Source organism: Euprymna scolopes, chromosome 36 (genome assembly GCF_053919585.1).
Source record: "Euprymna scolopes isolate OS-2025 chromosome 36, ASM5391958v1, whole genome shotgun sequence".
NCBI classification, from domain to species: domain Eukaryota; kingdom Metazoa; phylum Mollusca; class Cephalopoda; order Sepiida; family Sepiolidae; genus Euprymna; species Euprymna scolopes.
The window spans coordinates 20,320,254-20,327,283 of record NC_136517.1 but is presented as its reverse complement, the minus strand read 5'-3'; the positions used below and the strand labels follow the sequence as shown (position 1 = coordinate 20,327,283).

The window sequence follows — 7,030 nt, the reverse complement described above, 5'->3', positions numbered from 1 at the left end:
AGGGAATCACCTCACTCTGCAGCACATCCACATACACTTTGAACTTGACTTTCAAGCCGATTTCGAAGATATGAGGTTGCACGATATGGCACTCACTTGAAACACTACAAAGACTATAACCATGACCGGAAACTTTGTTTTCATCACCTTGTTATTTGTGGCAATCCAACAATGCATTTTAGCGTGATGGCAATGGATCTGTTGTCATAAATGTGATAGGTAGAGAGCATGAGTTGTACAACGGCACATCTCCGATCTCGTTTGTTGAATATTGTTTCACTTCTAGACATGACAGAAGGCTCCTATAGATCTTGGGGTATGTACACAACGGGAAACTATTAGATTGTCTGCAACAAAATATATATATATATATAATAAAATCTGTTTTCATCAAACGGAAATGGAATCATGTCGTGTTTTCAAGGGTGACAATTTTATCGTTCTACCTTGTACTGTTAGGCAACCCAACTCTTCTAAGCGTTTATTTTCAATTTCTTTATCTGGCATCTGACGCCTCGTTAAAACTGTTGTCTTCCATCGATTAACGCCACTATGAAATTGTATTCTAGGAATATTTTCAAAATTCTATAAATGGTAGCTGTATCGATTTTCAGCCTCTGCGGAATCAATGACAATTTTGATCCATGCATCGATTAGATGTGTGTTTCGGAGGACAAATACTGCAAAAAAATGAATTTACAATGTTAATTTCCAATACTTCGACAATTTCACAACGTTACGGCCGATGTAACGCCCAAATTTTCTTTCGGGGCATCTTTTCGAATATGGATATTTTTATATCGAAACTGGAAACCAACACAAGATTCTGAAATGAAGCATTTCTTTAATATGTTCGAGTTCGGTTGGTTTTTTTTTACGGCATATCAACCCTTTTGGGTTATTTAATGCCGAATCCAGTTATTTTTAATAGAGTATATTTGTTTTTTTAAGTCGGTTTCTATTTAACCCATAGTTGGGACCATAACAGGTACTACCACTCCGGGTCAGAGTGGACATGGGAGCAATAGCAATTAAAGGGTGGCTCCACACTCCCCAAAGCCCGCAAGCTGGGTCCTCACCATAGGATATAGATTAAGGTCAGATTTAGGACCTTGTTGGAGTTCGAAATTATGTGTAAATTCCCAAATTCGACGTAAAATGACCAATGTTTGAAAAAATGCATATGAAAGAAGTAAAGAATAAAAAACAGATGAGGAAAAAAAAGAGGAGTAAGAAGAGTGTAGCACAATGATAGAAAGAGAAAAAGAGAAAAAGAGAAAAAGAAAGAAAGAGAAAGAAAGAGATAGAGACATAGATATTTTGGGAGTGTCCCGGTTTCCACATTTGATTGTCTTATACTTGACTTCTCATTTGCGCGAGTGGAGACGGTTATGTCTTAACATGTTTACACACAACTAATACAGAAACCCTTCATTTAACTTAAGCTGACAGTTTGTTGACAAAAAAGCTAAAGAAAACCGAGTTTAAGAATCTCAGATTACGGTTGATGAGACGGGTATTTGACAAGGTTAAATGTTAGAATAATTTGTTTTAATTTAATAGCAATATATATATATATATATATATATATATATATATATATATATATATATATATATATATATATATATACACACACGCGCGCGCACTAATATGTGTGTGTTATATTATCTATACGATTAATAAAATTGTAAATGTTTATTTATTTATTTATTTATGTGTTTGTATATATACTAATAAAACTTTCGAACGGATGCACCGAGCTGAAAAATTCTTTTTTTACCCTGAAAGGCGTGAGTCCCTAGATTGACCTGATCCATATATGGTTCATAACGAACAACACTGAGTCACACAAAAGCTCAAAATAAGGGTTTTTGGGTCGTTTCGTGCAATTGTCGAAAAAGTTACCTGCCCATGTCAATGGAATTTAGCACTGTCAGTATACAGTAGCGGTAACATCTCTCGGCATACGGACAGGACTTGTGGCGCAATGGATAACGCGTCTGACTACGGATCAGAAGATTCCAGGTTCGAATCCTGGCAAGTTCGTAATAATTTTAACCATCATTTTATCCAACGTTTACTCATTATTCCTTACCCTTCGTTAGGGTAATTTTTGTTTTTTCAGTGATTTTGTTTTGTGCATTTGTGAATTTGCCATATTCCGAGTTCACAAGGTAAGTGTTGATGGTAAGACGATGTTGAGTGTACTTGATGTTGAGTCTACTACCATAGTTTGTGTTTGACTTGGCGTTGTGTGTGCGGACGTGGCGCAGCCGTTAGTATTAAATAAAAATTATTTATATCGAGTGCTTTTCAAACAATTGATTTCCTATTATGACTAGATCCATGCGTTCGATCAACGTCCACACTGTTATCGGAGATTCAAATTTCAGTCAGTCTCAATTTCTCACGCCTGGGGACATGCCAGGAGTTACCTACTACACAATTACGTGAAAAAATTGTCTGTATTTCATGAAGAATATTTTACTAATCAAAAATTTGAAGAAAAAAATCAATTTAACTTTAAAAAATAGAAATGTTTAATAAAATCAATTTTGCACTAGTCTGGGCTTTAATGTATTCCTCTGTCTGTTTCTCTTTATTTTTCTCCTTCTCTTGTTCTTTCTATCTCTATCTCTTGATAGAGAGATAGAATGTGGTTGAAGCCGAGGCGCCGTCACAGCTGGATCAAAAATGTTGAAATTCGACCACAGAATGCAACAGGTCGCATTCCTCAACATTTTGAGTTGGATTTTGGCTGCAGTCATCTATCGAGTGCTTATGAAATGCGTCTTTGTTGTTTAAATAAATTTCTATTTCTATATAAAAAATAAATATGATGTGTCCGTCGCTTTTGATAAACTCATTGTGAGATTGTCATTTATATTTTTTCACTTGTACGTGAAGAGAACCAGCATCAATTATTTCAGAAGACGATGACACGACAATAAGAGAGTCAACACGGAGTCAGCGAAATTCGAAAATGTCCAGACCACTTTAAATATTTTGATAACTAACTGTGAACTCTCAAGGAGGCTGCATATCAAACGATTTACGGAGCTCATGAATGTGAATTGTAGAATTTACTTTGTTTACCGTAATTTACCAATAAAAATTAAATCAGACTTGGAGAGTCGATGTTAAATCGGGCAATGGGATTTATAACATTGGCCCTCTATATTATGTTTAAAGAAAAAAAATTAAAAGAATCGTCTTTGCAATCAGAAACTAATCTAAAAGTTTTCGATTCTGATACCACAAAATATTCCGATTTTTCCAATCCAGATTCCGATTCTGGTTTATATCCTCAACACTAATTTCAATCATTTTCGAATTATTTAATGACAAATAGGTAGGCTCTCTCTACCGTGCTAGAAAACTACTAACACTCGAAAGTATCCTGTAGTTCTATAAGGCCACCATTCGCCTATGTATGGAGTATTGCTGTCATATTTGGGCTGGTGCATCTGCTACTAGTCTCTCGCTCCTAGACACGGTTCAAAGGAGATTCGCCAATCTGATAGCACGTGAACTGGCATCTAAGTTTCAGCCTCTGTCCCATCGACGAAACGTTGCATCCCTCTGTCTGTTCTACAAGTATTTTAATGGTGAATGCTCTGACGAACTGCAATCACTTGTGCCTCCACGCCGTAGACACCCTCGACAAACCCGAGAGGCAGCTAAATCCCACCCCCACACTGTAGAGATCCCTAGATGTAAAAGATCTTTCTACTCCAGTAGTTTCTTCCCCAGAACCGCTAGACTTTGGAATTCCATTCCAGGTCCCTGCTTCTCCAACTCTACTGACGTGCAGAAGTTCAGGTGTAACGTGAACCGACGTCTTGCTGCCCAAATCCCTACATAGAACCCCAGTGATTGTTGCCCTGATAGTAGCCCCCTACACCAAAGTGGCAATGTGCATTTTTGGGGTTGAAAATGTAATTAAAAAAATCCAGTAATTTTGCAAAATAAAAAAAAATAAAAAATGTTATGCTTCGAGTTCTTTATATATTTTCAAATATTTTTTCATGGTGTTTGGTTTGGTTGTTTTGTAGAGGAAAATTGTTTGTTTGTTTGTTTGTTTTTTCTTACTTTACAGAATATAAAGCAAAGGAAAAAGAAAACAATGACATCACCCGTGGCGTATTTAAGGTAAGAAAGCCAAAGCTAGGATGAAAAGAAGAGAGAAAAAAGAAGATAATTATAAAGAAAAAGAAGTAAAAGGTGAAGAGAAAAAAAAAAGAAAAAATGAGGCGGAAATAAGAAAAAGAGAGAAATGTTAGACGAAAAAGTATGAGAAAGATAATGTGGAGACGAAAAAAAAAGAGGGAAGAGAAAAGGTAGATGATAATGATGAAGTACAAAAGGAAAAGGGGGTGATGAGGAAGGGGGTCAGTAATTTTCAGCCACAAAGAAGCACAAAGGCGTGCAGTGCCGCCGCAACAGAAGCAAGTGCCGGTGTTCAAAATGAAATCTTTTGTTTGATGTTTGCGTTATTCAAAGCGAACGAAGTACTGACAAATTCACGCTCAATTTCTGAAGCCTTCATTTATGAAATTGCTTTTCATTTTGTTATTGACTGCTCGAAACCTGTGCGTTCTTTTTCTTCTGGAACAATCGTTTAATTTTTTGTCGAATTCACACATTTTTCTTGAGGATGGGTTGCCCGTAAAGTATGCATTATGTTCATAATTTGTCATCATTTGTTGGTTCCCATTAGCATATTAAGACATTGGTGTTCAGTTTCCACGATATGTTATGAGCCACATCTGTGCTATATATATATATATATATATATATATATATATATATATATATATATATATGAGTCGGATCTATGTGCTATATATATATATATATATATATATATATATATATATATATATATGAGTCGCATCTATGTGCTATATATATATATATATATATATATATATATATATGAGCCGCATCTATGTGCTATATATATATATATATATATATATATATATATATATATATATATATATATATATGAGCCGCATCTATGTGCTATATATAAATATATATGAGCCGCATCTATGTGCTATATATATATATATATATATATATATATATATATATATATATATATATATATATATATATATATATATATATATATATATATATATATATATAAGAATACGAAAAGTATAAAAGCTCATAACTTTCCTTTATTCGTTTTCAATTGGTGACGTGCAGGAATACAAAATAATATTATGAAAAAAAAAAAACTAAAAAACTTTTTTTTACAGGTACATATTTTTTGACCGATCCTTCAGTCTTCATCGGTGTAGTGAAAGTATATATATATATATATATACTTTTTAGTTGTTTTACATAAGCATTAATATGTCGCTACACATTCATGAGCATGTTCCGATCAGCCAGTTACAGGTAATTAGAGTCTTCCTCGGGTGATATTGTTTATACAAAAGGTTAGTCCGTAATTACGCACAAAACTAAAAAGTGTTTATGTTTTTATGCTTACGTTAACTTTTTATTAGAAATATCGCCTGAAGAGGTCATTAATTACTTGTAACTGGATGACCAAAACATGCTCATGAATGTGTAGTGACATATTACTGCTCATGTAAAAAAAAGTTTATCTTCCCCTACCCTGATATTGAGCACTCTTATATTAACCTCGATAAAACTTCATTTGTTGATTTTCCTCTGGAAAATATTAACCTTGAATTATATATATATATATATATATATATATATATATATATATATATATACGTATGTATATATATATATATATATATATATATATATATATATATATATATATATATATATATAATTTCAGGTTAATATTTTCCAGACGTAAATCAACGAATGAAGTTTTAACGAGGTTAATATAAGAGTGCTCAATGTATTTATAATGGTTGGGTTTCCTAGATGTAGATCCTTTGAAATACTTATGTTTATTAAAGGGTGCTCGATGGAGCACAGAGCAACAAAATTCTACATAGGTAGTACCTTAATTACTTTTAAAAGGAGACTCTATGATCATACACTGTTAATGAATAATATAGCATATGATATTGACACTTCACTCTGGATGCATTTCTGGAATTAAATCAACACAAACAAAAAACCTATAGTCGAATGGAAGATATTAGAAAGCTGAACACCTGTAGTTTATTATATTCATCATGGTATTTATGTTTTATAGAGAAACTTAAAATTAAAAGATTTATGGATCGCAAAAATTTATTAAATGTATAAATATATAATACTTGCAGTTAAGCACTTTAGAGGATATGCATTAAATAATAATTAATTTGTTTATTAATATATTAAGTATGAAGTTGAAATGATACGGAATGGTTCCAATGCACTTCTTATTAATAACTATACTAACATAAATACGTTTTAAAATAGACTAGCATAAAGGATTTAGTTAACGTGAATAAAGGGAACGCCCTCTAGCTGTTCTATAAAACAATTTTGAGCTACACCGATTTATATTATAATAAACCATATGTCTTATGGATATAAACCGATAAGAATATAGTATACCATTGAAGGGAAAAAGATGAGCGCACTTTGCATAAGTAAAGTTAAGCAACGATAAGACTGGTCAGTACCAAAATGGGTGACGATTTAGAAATTCCAGCTACTGTATGTGATCTCCGCTTATCACGGCATTGTTTTCAGTTAGTCTTGGATCTTTCCTTGTTACAGAAAAAATGTGGTTGGGACTGCGCAATATTTGCCTCACAATTGCACGCGCAGTTACCTGTACTGGTATAAGCATTGTGTTTTAAGACTGAACGGAAGCATTGATCGATATATATATATATATATAGAGAGAGAGAGAGAGAAAGAGAAAGAGAGAGAGATAGAGAGAGAGATAAATAGATAGATAGATAGATATTAGGATCGATAATTGTGAGTATTTTAGTGTTTTTATAAAGAGCAATTGCTCTCTGGACCCATGAAACCCTTGGTCCATTTCTCTATGTGGACGGCACATTTTCCCTCTTCAATAATCAAA

At 33.2% G+C, this 7,030-nt stretch overlaps 1 non-coding gene across 1 annotated transcript; it reads left to right on the top strand.

Moving 5' to 3' along the window:
- Positions 1-1,976: 1,976 nt before the first annotated feature.
- On the top strand, positions 1,977-2,049 carry Trnar-acg (transfer RNA arginine (anticodon ACG)). The gene has a single exon. It is a non-coding gene; the product is annotated as a tRNA-Arg (tRNA).
- The last annotated feature ends 4,981 nt before the right edge of the window (positions 2,050-7,030 follow it).